Here is a 15,470-nt window from a genome sequence, read left to right as displayed (position 1 = left end):
GGTTGATAAGTCTAATGGGCAGAAGTTTTAGTTATGGAAGATAAAAATGGAAGATTGTCTCTATCAGAAGGATTTATGGAAGTCATTAGAAGGAAACACTAAAACTAGGGAACTATGACAAATGAGGACTTAGAGATTTTAGATAGAAAGACATTTGGAAGCATTTGATTATGCTTGGCACCATCAGTGATATTTAACATTACAAAAGTGAAGACAATAGAAGAGTTGATGGAAACCTTAGAGAAATTATATGAAAAGCCCTCAGCTTCAAATAAGGAATTTCCCATGAAGCATTTATTTAATATAAAAATGACAAAAAGTGGATCTATTGTAGATCATTTAAATGAGTTTAATACTATTACTAGTTAGCTATCTTCTATGGGTATTAATTTTGATGAATAAATTAGGGCTCTCTTGATTTTGCGTTCTTTGCCTGAAAGTTGGAATGGCTTGGTAATGGTTGTGAGTACTTATGTTTATAGATCTAATACACTAAAATATGATGATGTGATCAGTGTTATTTTGAGTGAGGAAACTCATTGGAAATCCTTAAGTGGATCTACATTAGGAAGTTCTTTTAATACACAAAGCAAAGGGAGAATGATTGAGAGGGGAAATAATTCTTGAAATCATGGAAAATCAAGAGGAAAATCAAAGGGAAAGAGGTCACAAAAGGACTAAATGATTGCTAGTACCATGGTAAAATAGGGCATAAAAAGAAAGATTTTTGGACTTGAAAGAAAAATGAACGAGAAAAGCAAGATGGAGACAAGGAGGCAAATGTGGTAAGTAAAAAATCTGAAAAGGATGTTTTTCTTCTGTCTATAGAAAGTGTTGATGATTCATGGGTTTTAGATTTTGGTGCTTCATTTCATGCTACACCTCATAGGGGTTATTTCATTGGTTATGTCCAAGGAGATTTTGGACTTGTTTATTTGGGAGGTAATGAACCTTGTCAGATTGTTGGAAAGGGAAAAGTCAAGATTAAGATACAAAATGGGAATCATTGGCTACTGTACAAGGTAAGACATGTTCCAAGGTTGAGTACAAATTTAATTTTAGTAGGGCAACTCGGTGATGATGGTTTTGTAGTTACTTTTAATGATAAAAATTGGAAGGTTTCAAAAAGTTCCCTCATAATAGAAAAAGATGTGAAAGTAGGCACCTTATATCTTTGTATAGGTCATATTGTTCTATCTACTTTGATTGATTTAGAGAAAATTAAATGTTTAGGAATAGTTGTTGCAATTGAGTAGCGAGAACAAATAGCTACTGTAGATTCTGATATAGCATTGTGGCACAATAGAGTTGGGCATATGAGTGAGAAAGGTATGAAAGTACTTCATTTAAAGAAATCTTTACCAGGTCTAAAATGTGTTAATATAAATTTCTATGAAAGTTGTGTATATAAAAAATAAAAGAGAGTGAATTTTGTGAAGACTAGGAAGGAAAATAAAAGTGAGAGATTAAAGCTTGTACATATAAATGTATGAGGACTGGTTTAGGTATCTTCCCTTGGTGGATCTCATTATTATGTTACATTTATTGATGATGCAACTAGAAAATTATGGGTTTATTTCCATAGACAAAAATTTGATGTATTTCAAACTTTTAAGAAATGGAAATGCTTGGTTGAAAATTCAAGACTGGTAAGAAATTAAAATGTCTCAGATCTCATAATGATGGTGAGTATTGCAGTCATGAATTTGAAGATTATTTCTCCATTAATGGTATTCATAGAAATAAAAATTTTCCAAGGACTCCATAGGAAAATGGAGTGGTTGAATGCATAAACATGACTATAATGGAGCATGCAAGGAGCATGAGGTTGCATGTTTGGTTTCCATTAAACATGTGGGTGGAGGCTATTAATAGTACTGTATATTTGATTAATAAAGGTCCCTCTACTCCTTTGGGTTGTGGTATTCTAGAGAAAGCATGGACTAGTAAGAAGGAGAGTTATTCTTTTCTCAGAACCTTTGGTTGTGAAGCATTTACTCATATAGATTTTGAAAATAGAACTAAGCTGGAAGCTAAGTCAAAGAAATGTGTATTTTTTTGATATGGCATTAATGAATTTTTTTATAGTATTTGAGATTTTGAAAATTGTAAAATTGTAAGAAGTAGGGATCATGTCATATTCAATGAGAAAGTGTTGTACAAAGATTTGTTGTAGCAACATGAGAAGAAAGAAGATGATTATGTAGTGCTAGATGATAGTCTAAAAGATGATATTTCAACAATTCCTCATGGTGTGCAACAACCACAACAACAAATACCACACACCCTAGTGAATGTTAGATGGTCAACAAGGCTAAGTAGACCTCCAAAAAAATTTTCTCCTTCCTTGTATTCTATTTTACTACTGATGCTAGTGAACCTTAATGTTATGATGAAGCTATGCAAGTGGATACAAAGATTCAATAAGAGTCTACAATGAAAGAAGAAATGGAATCTTTGCTTAAAAAAAAGACATGGGATTTATACAATTTTCTTGTAGGTAAGAGGGCTTTACAGAATAAATGGGTTTACATGTTGAATGAAGAGGATCTAGATAAGAAAATATTTAAATCCAGGTTAGTTGTTAAAGGATTTGCACAGGAAAAAGACATTGATTTTGATGAGATATTCTCTCCTATTGTTAAAATGGCTTTTATTCAAACTATTTTAAGTATTGTGGTCACTAAAGATTTACATTTAGAGAAACTTGATGTTAAAATAGCCTTCCTTCATGGTGATTTGGATGAAGAGATATATATGGCTCAGCCATAGGGATTTGAGATCAAAGGTAAGGAGAACTTAGTGTGTAGATTGAAGAAAGGTTATATGGCTTGAAGCAAGCACCTCAGAAATGGTATTTGAAACTTGATAGGTTTATGCATGAGCATGGATACAATAGGTATCATTCAGATCATTGGGTTTACTTTAAGAGGTTGGATGATAATGGTTACATTATTTTATGTTTATATGATGATGATATGCTTGTAGCTGGGTCTAACATGGACCACATTAAAAAGATAAAATTCTAGTTAGCACATGTATTTGCTATGAAGGATTTTGAGGCAGCAAAAGAAATCCTTGTTATGAAAATTTGCAAAGATATGAAGAACATGAAATTGACACTATTCCAGGCTGATTATGTTGAGAATGTGTTGCAATGTTTCTCTATGGAGAATGCTAAAGAAATAAGAAGAGGAGGATAAGATGTCCAAGGTATCTTATGTTTCAGCTATAGGAAGCTTGATGTATGCTATTGTATGTATAAGGTTAGATATTGCACATGTAGTGGGAGTTGTTAATCAGTATATGAGTCATCCAGGAATTGAGCATTGGAATATAGTTAAATGGAGTTTCAAATATTTGAGAGGTACATATAGTAAGTGTTTACATTTTAGGGGCTCTACTACTAATTTATAGGGATACGTTGACTCAAATTTAGCAGGGGATATTGATACTAGGCAAAGTACTATAGGTTATGTATTTATTGTTGGTGGCAGCAGTGAGCTAGGTTTCTAGGTTATAGAAGGTTAATTCTTTATCTAGTATAGAGGTAGAGTATGTTGTTTCTACCAAGGTAGCCAAGGAGATGATATGGCTTTAGTTCTTTGTGGAAGAATTGGGACACCCTCAGAGGGATAATTATTTATTTGCAAATAGTCATAGTGTCATTTATCTTACAAAGAATTCAGCTCTGCATTCAAAGACAAAACACATTCAGTTGTGGCACCATTTCATTCAGTCAATTTTGGATGATGGATAATTAAAGCTGGACAAGATACATAGAAATGATAATCTAACAAACATGTTTACAAAGGTAGTGACAAGGGAAAAGTTGAATTCCTCTTCAATTTTAGTTAGTCTTGTAGACTGTACAAGAATAAAAGAACCATAGAGTGCAGGGTGGTTTGATCTAGTGGGAGCCTCATGGAGTAGTTGCATAGCTATAGGATTAGTCTCCAAGTGGGATATTTTTTTTTAGTGTGGAGCCTAATTAGTCCCCAAGTGGGAGATTTTTATATTTTGGTGACTGATAAGGGAAGTACTATACATACTCCATAATTCCTCGACGGGGTTTGGGGCCAGGTCGGGCCCTAAGCAGGGGTTTGGGGGCAATAGCCCCCAATACAATTGGGGTCGTTAGGCCATGATTTTTTGAGAGTTTACGGGTAGAGCCCCTAAGAATTTTTTTGGGGCTATTTTAAAAGCATTTAATGGCTGACATGTTGTAACTAATTTTAAGCCTAAAGTGGTAAAAATACGTGTATAAAAGGGCTTAGGGCTAGGGATTGTTTCAGTGTGGGTGATGTGAAAATTAGTTCTTTTGGTGGTATTGAGATGTAAGAGATTATAGATTTTAATTAGGTTGTAATCACTAAATCATAATAATGTTGGACTTGCTCTTTGGTGGATGTATCCCAAGGTTTGGGTAAACCATGTTAAATCTTGGTGTCTTGTGTTCTCTTCTATGTGATCTATTATATTCTAATATTGTTTATATTTGCATGTAATTGTTATTTCTATCTATGGTTTAATCCTAACATGACCCCTAACTTACCTCTTAGATACAAAAATACATCCTTAGGTAATGGCTTAGTGAATATGTTCACAAGCTATTTTTTGGTATTTGCATATTCCAACCTTACTTCCTTGTCTTGTACCAATTCTCTTAGAAAATGATATTTTATAGCAATGTGCTTGATTTTGGTATGCATTCCAAGATTCTTTGTTATGTTGATTGCATTGGTGTTATCACATAATATAATCACTGGATCCTTGATTTCTATCTTCATACCTACCAATATTTGTTTGAACCAAACAATATTGAAATAATTAATTTTCATTGGCACATATTTTGTCTATGTTGTAGATTGAGAAATACAATTCTACTTTTTGTTTGTCCAAGATACTAGCCTTTTACCAAGAAAGAATGCCCCACTACTGGTGCTCTTTCTATAATCAATGCTTCATGCCCAATTAACATTAGTGAAGGCTTGTAGCTCTAAGTTGCCTCCTTTCTTGTACCATAAGCCAAAATCTTCAGTGCCCTTTAGATACTTTATGATTCTCTTGATTGCCATCATATGATTTTCTTTAGGATTTGTTGAGAATCTTGACACCATACCAATTGAAAGAGCAATCTTAGGCCTAGTATGTACACCATATTACAATTTTTCAATCATTGATTTGTATGTGGTTTGATCTATCTCCTTGGAATCATTATTTTTGAAAAGCTTATGTCCAGTAGACATAGGTGTTCCAACTGGTTTTGAATCTTCCATTCCAAATTTCTTTAGTATCTCCTTGATATATTTAGACTAAGTAATATAGATACCATCTTTCTTTTGCTAAACCTATAATCCAACAAAGAATTTTATCTCTCCAAACATAGACATCTCAAATTTTGTACTCATTTCTTCTAAAATGCTTTGCACAAGTCATCATTTTTAGTAAATAATGTGTCATCTACAAACATTTTTGCCAGTACAATTTTTACCCTTGGGTCTAGAAACAAGAGTCCAAGTCTTATTCCTTTCTATATGTTCTATTTCTTCATTCATTGAGTCAATCCAACTTTCATTATCCAAAGAATCTTTGACATTTCTAGGTTCAAATTCAATAAGAAAACATGTACCTTTCAATTTGTTTCTTATCATTGTTCCATCTGACTTGTCTCCAATGATCTAATCAGGTGTATGGTGCCTTTTGACATATCTTGCTAACATAGGTACTTTGGATTTGGAATTTTTTCCACTAACCTTTCCATGATCTTTTGTATCAAGCTTGGGTCCCACTGTCTATAGCTAAGGTCCATCAGATTCAATTTTCTCTAGTAATGGCTTGGTAGCTTATGACTATAACTTGGGTCCTTTAGACTATAACTTGGGTTGTACTATTTGCAACTTGGTAGCTTTTGAATATTTTGGAGACTTGGGAGGTAAAGTGTCCTGACTTCTAATTAGATTTGGCAATATATCAGGTTCTTAATACATAAATGTTCTATAATCCTCAAGTTCTTTGTTGCTTTCTTCTTCACTCTTTTCTACAAATTCATCAATTCTTACATGTGCACTTTCTATGATTTTATGAGTAGTAAGATTCAAAAACTTATATGCTTTACTTCTATAGAAGTATCCTGGGAATATACCTTCATCACCTTTGACATAAAATTTACCTTCCTAGATTCCTTCAAGATATAGCATTTTCTACCAAATACTTTCAAGTAAATTACATTAGGTTTGTAGCCATACCATAGTTCATAGGGAGTTTGATTTGAGTCTTTCTTCAAGTGTACTCTATTCAAGGTATGCACTGTAGTACTAATTGCTTCCTTCCAATATTTGATTGCAACACTATTTTCTATCATTAAGGTTCTTGCGCAATCCATGATGGATTTGTTCCTTCTTTCTGTTATACAATTATGTTGATGTGTACTAGTGGCTAATACTCATCTCATAATTCCTCTCTCAATTTAGAATTCATTGAACTCATTGGAAATGAATTCACCACCTTTGTCTAATCTCGAACACTTTAGCTTCTTTCTAGTTTCTTTCTCTACTTTTGCCAGATACCACTTAAACTTTTGAAAAGCTTTAGATTTTTCTTTTAGATACATTAAAGTCATCATTCTAGAATAATCATCAACAAATAGAATAAAATACTTATATCCACTATAGCTCTCTGTTCCAATAGGTCCACATAAGTTTGTATGAACTAAATCCAAGACTTCTTCTAAATGATAGTCTTTGTTTTTGAAACTTTTCTTTTTCATCTTACCAATTTGATAATTTTTGCATAGGTTTCCTTGGACTAGGAATACCTCTTATTCTTCTATTTTTTCTTAACTTGACCAGATTATCAAAGTTCGCATGACACAACCTTTTATGCCATAACTAGCTTTCTTCTACTTGAGCAATAAAACATGTACTTTCACTAAGATCTAGGTAGAATAGGTTACCTTTTGTTAATTTTCCAGACCCAACTAGATTACCTTTTCCATCTAGCATCTTGGCCTTCCCATTCATGAATTCTACCTTGAATCTAATGTTATTCAACTGTGCCAAATGTAGTAGATTATGCTTTAGTCGTTCAACCCAATAGGCATTGTCACATTTGAGTTCATTTTTTAGTGAAATACAACCTTTTCCCTTTATGCAAAAAAGTTAATTATTTCCAAATCTAACACTTCCTCCATCATAATGTTCCATATGTTCAAACTTTGTTTTTGCACCAGTCATATGATGTGAGTAGCCACTATCAATAATCCATGTATCATTTTTGTTAACATGAGAGATAAGTTCCATTTTATCTCCTTCATCATTAGATTCATCTTTTACAACAACATAAACCATTTCATCATCTTCACTACTATCTAAATCTTTAGGCATAAAACAAGATTTCTTACCTTTTTCCTTCTAGTCCTTGAAGTTCTTAAAATCCTTCTTGCCTTTGTACTTGTTGTGTTTCTTTTCATCTTTGTCTTCTCTATTTGGGCACCTTGCAACAATGTGTTCGACTTCTTCACAAGAGAAATAGATTAGAGGAATCCTACCTTTATACTTCCCTTTTCCTTTGGGATACCTTCTTGCATGAAATGCTTCAATGGCTTCAAGATTAGTGTCAGAACTTTGTTCTTCTTCACTTTCAAATTATTTTCTTTTATTCCTTTTAGCTTTATTCTTGAGTGATACCTTAGCTTCAAATGCAAGCTCAAGATTCCTTGAACTAGGAGTATAATTATCATAGTTATCTAGTTAAAATGCAGTCAATCTTCCAACTAGAGCATCCAAAGTTATATTATTGTTTGGATCAAATCTCATCTCTTGAATAGCAGACACTATAATTTCATAGATAGGAAGAAGAGTTATGAGTACTTTTCTTACCACTATTACATCTTCAATTGTTCCTCAAGAGGCTTTGATAGTACTGACATTGGCTTTGATTCTTTCAATATATTTTGCAATGTTTTCAATCTCTCTCATTTTCATCTAATCAAACTGTCCTCTAAGACTTTTATCTTTGGCTCTTGTTACATTGTCATCTCCTCCATAGATGGATTTTAGCTTGATCCAAATTTCATAATTAATTCCACAATGTTTGACCTCATCAAATTTTTCATAGTTGAGAGATGAAACAATATCAATCATCATGATATTATGACTTTTCTTCTCTGCAATCTATTCAATAGTCATAGTTCTAGTAGGAGCCTTGTACTTGGCATCTAGATACTTTAGCCTTGAATCTCTAATGGTTTCTAAATATAGCCTTATGATTTCTTTCCATGCCTTGAAGTTATCTCTATTTAGCTTTGGGATTTCCCTTTTGTAAGACATCCTAATCTTTAGCTTAGGTCTTTCAAACCTTCTCTGCAAGCACCAAAAGCTCTGATACCAATTGTTGAAAATATAAGAACACTAACCAAGAGGGAAGGGGTGAATTATTTACCACAAAAATAAATTATAGATTCCTTAGATTTCAAATAATTTAAAACATAAACCTTGATTAAACTGTATTCTATTGTTACTTGGCAAACACATAGACACTTAGTTAACACTAGTAAATGTTGTAACTTGGCAAGCACTTAGAATCAACTGTAACTTGGAAATCTTAAGATATTATTATTGATTAACCTTACTTAACTTAGTTGTATACACCTAAAGGAAATAACATGAACAAAAGTGACACCAAGATTTAACATGGAAATCCAATTTGGAAAAAACCACCAATTGTAACTAGTTACTAGGTTTCACTCTTCTAAAATGAACCCTATTAGGAGCCAACCCTATTAAAGGTTACAAAATACACTGTTAGGTGTGACCTTGTTATAGGATTTAATCACCCTATTAGGAGTGTCCTTTTTAGAAGTCTTTAGACACTTCAATCTAGAAATGCCACCTTGTTAGAGGATTTACAAATAGTTGTTAAGCTAACTCTGTTAAGAGATTTAGATCACTTCTACAATGGTTAGAAAGTAACAATGATATGACCTAATTTCTTATGCAACTAAATTACTAATTATAGATCTCAACTCTGGCTTATATACTTGATCCTTTCTGATCAAATGTATCTTTGTAGCTCCATAAGGATATTTTTCTTATCCTTCTAATTTGCTTCCTTTAAGCATCTTCAAATATTCTAACCAATTTATTACTTTCAATCCTCAACTTAAAATTATATTTATATCTTACATTTTTTCAAGTTTTCTTGGATAAAAATTAGAATACTTAATATTTATCTCCTTAGTCGGCTACAACTAACAAACAAATAAATTTGAACTCAATATGCTAGAAAAAAAATCCTTCATTAGTTGACCCTGCTCGGTAGATAGTAACCAAAATAAATTTTCCTTTGTTAACCAAGAGAGCTTGGTTAACACTTGTTTTCATCCAATATTTCCTTTATTAACCAAGTGAATTTGGTTAACACTCAACTTCTATGATATTTCCTTTGTCACCTAGTGAACTCAGTAGACATTGACTTCTGAGCTTGGTAAACTCTAGAATGCTCGGTAGACACAAGAAATTGTCTTCATCGCCCAAGTGATCTTGGAATACACTAACTAGAAATTATATGAAATTTTGTGTAACATCAAATACAATATACAATTGATCAATTTTTTCAATAAACATGGCATAACCTCTTGTGCCATAGTCACACATCATCAAATTCTACAACAAGGCAAGTAGCACCATTCATATCAAGATAAAATAGATTACCTCTAGTCTAATCACCTTTCCCAATTGGTTTCTTATTAGTTTCATAGATATTTTCTATCTTGTTCTCAAACTAAACCTTGCAACCTAAACTATTTAGTTGTGACACACTCAATAAGTTATAGTTAAGTGCTTATACATAATAATAATTATCACACATGATATTTTTTGTGAGTTTGATTGATCCTTTTCCTTTTATTAGATAGGGTGCATCATTACCAAACCTTACACTATTTCTATCATAATAATCAAGGGTAATGAACTTACTTTTATCTCTAGTCACGTGATGTGAACACCCACTGTCAATGATCCATCTATTAGTCTTGTTCACATAAGATACTAGTGTAATTACCTCATCCTCATCAAAACCATCCTTCGTTGCAACATACACCACTTCATCATCATGGTCATCAGATCCATCTTTGGTTTCCTCCTCAATAATGTATAAAGACTTCTTTCCTTTATATTTATAATCTTTGTTGTCCTCATCTCTTTTGCTTCTATATTTGTCTCCACTTCTATTGTTCTTCTTCTCTGGACATCTAGCAAAAATATGATCAACCCCATTACAATTAAAGAACATGATAGGTAGCTTACCTTTGAATTTCCTTTTCCTCTATGAAATCTCCTTACCATCAATGCTTCAAGTTATTCTACATCCTCCTCACATGTATCACTATCACTAGAAACACACTTTACCTTTTTATTTTTCTCTTTAGGTTCCTTTGATGATAGTTTAGCTTTGAAAGTAGATTCAACATTCTCAGATTTGAAATTATCAAAATTAGAGAGTTTAAAGGCATTGAGCCTACCTACCAAACCTTCAAGGGATAGAGTAGTACCAGGTATACATCTTAAATCTTTTATGGTAGAAACTACAATAGCATAGATGGGAAGAAGTGTTCTTAGTAATTTTCTCAATACAATATCATCATCAATGATACCATTAGCTCCTCTAATAGCATTAACAATATCTTTTATTCTAGAGCATTATTGAAAAATTTCTCACCTTCTTGCATCCACATGTCATCAAATTTCCCTCTTACACTTTCATATTTGGCTCTCAATTTTTTTTTATCTCCTCCATAAATTATGTGTAAAGAATCCCACATATTCTTTGCAATATCACAACTCTTGATGTCATTCAGAGTAACTTAGGGTAGAGGCAATCTCCAACATTGTCTGATTGTGTTCTTTCTTCTTTTTCATATCATCAACAATTAGGGCTCCTGTGAGGCCTCGCCCCGACCCATCGTAGCATAGTGATACATTACTACTATTTTTGTTATCCGCGACTCAAGATGTCGAGATATTATCTGATGCTCAGAACATATTTTATTATTTCATGTTGTGTGATGTTATTTCCAGATATATTTGATGATTGTCATTTAATGATCATGTATATGTATGTTGACGAAATCAGTAAAATTGAGATTTGATTCAAGATATTTCAATGGTTAAGAATTATGTAGGATGAAGAAACTCTTATTTGATGCATGTTTTAATTTATGAAATTTTTTTGATACATATACGTTTATATGCATGTGATTTTCAGGACTACTGATGTGTGCAATGAGTGTGCAGATATTTAGCCGAGAAACCCTACGGAGGAACAAAACTGATCTCCATGTGCTAAAATTTGGAAACCCTATTGTTCGTAATTATGTTCTTTCAGTGTCGCTTGACACTCGTAAAATGTTATGTGCTTCGGTATGCTGGTTAGGGTTAATTTTTTAACCTTTGGTTTCAAGTTAGTGTCAATTTTCTATTAGATTCTTAATGAGGGTTAGTCATCCCTAATTCGATTTAGGGCTAGATTGCAAGTTAGAGTTGTTAGATAGACCTATTTTATCTCTTGATTTTTATTTGACTCTAACCTCTTCCCTAAGGCTTTAAAATATGTTTTTATTCTAACCTAAGGGTATGGGTATGGGTTAGGGGTCTTTTCCAACCCCTAAGACCCTAGCTTTGACTTTTGAGGGCACTCAAAAAGTCCCTTTTTGCCTTTGTGCGAAAATTGCAAGTGGCTGTCATGAGTTGTCTTACCCCACCTCCTTTTTGAGTTTAACCAAGGTGTAGGTTGAGTTAGGAGTTTCTAGTGTGGCTAGTGGGTGGAAATAGTTATTGTTCCTTTTGGGTGGTTGAGTTGGAGGCTTATTTAGAGGCCTTCCTTGGTCTAGTGGGGGGTACCCAATCTCTACATTTAGAGAAGATTTCTTGAAGCTTGAAGGAAGGAGGGATACTCTACTCAAATTTGTTCATTTTCTATCACCTCTTTGAGAAGGTAGGAAACTCCCATCTTCATTATTCAGTTTTTGTGTTTTGTGTTATGTTCTTGTTACCTTGTTGTTGTTTTATTGTTGTATGGTTGTGGGTATGTTGGGAAGATTTGCAAACTTTGTTTCTTTTGGTTGTTTTCCTTTCTTGTTTATGTTTGCAATTTTGAGTTTACTTGCATGGGTGTTTTGGTATTACTCACCCTAGGAGAGGGCAGGAGTGACCAATTTTGGGAGAGGTCTACTTAGTTGGACTCCAACCTATGTAGAGTCTCTTCTCAGGATGAGAAGAGGGATAAAGGGTAGGGTGTTATGGGCCCCTACTCGTCAGCACAAACCTGGTATGAGTATGGCAAGTTTAAATGGAAGAATGGAAGTTCTTGGTTATTGGCCCCGATTAGGCATTTGAATTGGTGTTGTGCTTGACTTCTCCAGTTGGAAGAATCCACCTCTCCCTAGTCTTGATTCACTGTGAATCTTATTGTGTAAACCATGTATGACTATGCATGCTTGATGTTCTTTTGGTTCTGCTTGGTTTTCACCCAATCAGTTATTGGTTTCCTCCACGGTTCTTGAAATGAGATTTAGAAGACATTACAAACTCCTTGATTTGGATCATGAAGAAAATTTGATGAAATTATTGAAAATTGGGATTGAGATCCTACTGTAAATTGTATTGTTAAACCATATTATATATGGCAATGAAGCCAGGTTTTCTTCCTGATTCTTTCCTGGCTGAGCCTTGAATCAGGTTGATAATAAAATAAGTGATTGAGTAAATTTACTTCTCTTAAAATTTTTGTATTCTATGTTGTCATATGAATGTGTATCAAAGATAAGATGCAACAATGATGTTCAATTATACATGATTCAATTTGTGGTGTATGGTGTCTTTATCAAGTTTGAAATGATTTAGTTCATGGTTGATTGTGTTGAAAATAAATTTGCAAGAACATATAGAAAGAACTACGTCAAGAGATCCAAGCTAAAATTGAAACATGATAGAGAAATAACTTCGTGTATTTTGGTACTCCTTTCAAAAGGAATGAAGCATTATCATTTTGATCTCTCTTATTGTCTCAAATGCCTTATGACTAGTTTAGTCATCTTGTTGTTCCAATGTTGATCCATCAGCTTATTAGACAATTAAATCAATGTGTAGATGGTTATTTCAAGAAATGTGGATTCATTGAAAATGCATGGCCATTTGAGGATTCATGGAAATAATAGAGTTTAAACTTATAAGAGAATGTATACACCTATTGTTGTAATATAGTTGCAAAGAAATATACAATGAGTTTCAAGAGAGAAAGAGAAGACAATTATCAAATACCCACTTACAGGATGCTGGAAATTGTATGGGGAAGTAATTTACTCTCTTGTTGGAACAGAGAATATTCTCTGTTGATCCTTTGTTTTCAAATTTAAATTCAAAAAAATAAACAATAATATAAATATTAATAACTATAGTATCATCATGCTTAAATCTTATCCTATCTTACCCTAGATCTCACCTATAAATCTTTTTACATTACTACCCCCCCTTGTTCCTAGAACCCATCTACCCCTTTCCTTTGTTTTTTTTTTTTTAGCTTGGGCATTTATGAAATAAAAGCTATCATAACATGGCTGACGTCCTTATTCCTTGTCTTAACTTAGGTCGTTGCTTGTGTTAGAGCAAATTTTGGTTAAGTGGTTTCAACTTTAAAACCTCTTGCCTTTACCTTGAAAGGGTACACTGTTTGGGAGCTGCCCTTGTACTGCTCACCTACCCTTGCCAGGGCCTTCTTGGGCAGCGCTTTGCAGACCTCGGTCTACGTGGAGAGGCTAGAAATCTGCCCAGGCTAGTTTGGGGAATGGGGGTTTAGGGGTGGGTGAGTAGGGTAGGTGTGTGGGGGAATCCACTTGTCAAGTGGATTAATTAAGTTTTGTCTTGTCATTCTGGGTTAGTTACTATCTTTGTTAATAAATTATGGTTAGATTAGCTTAATTTTAATTATGGGCTATTAGTCTACATTAAATATAGTTTAATGTTAATTCATTAGTTTTGGGTTTTTTTAATTATGATCCAATGAAATTCTTTATAGAAATTTGTATATTGAAAAAAAAAAAAATTATTAGTGTAGATAGTTTATCTTAAGTTTTAGTTAATTATATTGAAGTTAGCTTAGACTTAAGTCCGTAGTTAGAATGCTTATACTTGTTCAATTTGTAAAATAAGTATTAGAATTAGCTTAGGTATTTAATTGTTTTTTTTTTTGATACCAAAGTTAAAGTTAGTTTAGTATTGAAATTATATTAGATGTAACATAGTTTAGATTTTAATTCAGTTAGTTTTTCTTTTAATATAGTTTAGTTGCGATCATAGTTTTTTTTTAGCATAAATCGAATTGGTACCTGAATGGTGATTTTATTTGAATTACAAGGTTAAGTTAAAATTTGTTATAAGCATCATGATAAATTAATACTAAATTTTAGGTTCTATCATCATGCAAATTTAGTAAGATTAGATAGTTAATTTTTATGTTAAAATAGTCGAAATGTTTAAAGCAATAAATTATATATATATAATATGTTTTAATTCTAGTTAAATTGTCTTTCCATCAAGTGACTTCCAATATCGATTAGTGTGTAAATTGATTATTGTCTAAGAGTTTTATAGTTGATTTTGATTATACTTTCTCAATGAATCTGTACTAGAATACATTTGCTTTGTCATTTAAATAATTGTTTCTTATTATTAAAAGTTAATGTAATAACATAAATTTATTGATATAAATATAATAACTAAAGTTTCAAATCTTAAAGTTTAATAACCATCCCTTTGTTTATAATCTTCAGACGTAATGTAGAGAACCTGTACTAAAACTTCTACCTCAATCATATCAAACTTAGAGCATGTTTAATTATTAGTTTATTATTAATTCAAAAAAAAAAAAATTGTGTGTGTTTTTGCCCTCTTAGTTTGGGCATGACAGCTCCATCAAGATCAACATGCTTAGTGGTGATGGTAGATTGTGCATGGTCTCCAAGACCTCCAAGGTGTAGCTTCATTAGACTTTTCCATCCAGGAAATTATTCCTTGTTAAGCTTGGGTACCTCTCTTTTAGACATCTCTGATCTTTTTCTTTCAGTACTTTCAAAGTTATCCTCTCAAGCACTATGGCTCTAATACCACTTGTTGGAATTCTTTATAATAACTTAGAGTGTGGGGGTGAGGGGGTTGAATCAATTATCCAATGTCTAGATGTAAAAATAAAAATTTTCAAAGCTTAGTAGACCCATATCCATAAAACTTCAATATGCACGCATCCATTAGATCATAAAATACTTAGACTTTTTAGGTTAGTGTCCTAGGTCAAAATAAATTTGTAGAAATGTAAACATGAAACAACATAAGAACATTCACACAATTTGACACAAGGATTTTACATGGAAACCCAATTTGGGAAAAACTACTAGTAACATGCTACCAATTCTCACT

This window comes from Cupressus sempervirens, chromosome 9 (assembly GCF_028749045.1).
Source record: "Cupressus sempervirens isolate cs-2001-9-10 chromosome 9, ASM2874904v1, whole genome shotgun sequence".
Taxonomy (NCBI): domain Eukaryota; kingdom Viridiplantae; phylum Streptophyta; class Pinopsida; order Cupressales; family Cupressaceae; genus Cupressus; species Cupressus sempervirens.
The sequence above is the reverse complement of the archived record's forward strand: the minus strand, read 5'-3'. Positions refer to the sequence as shown.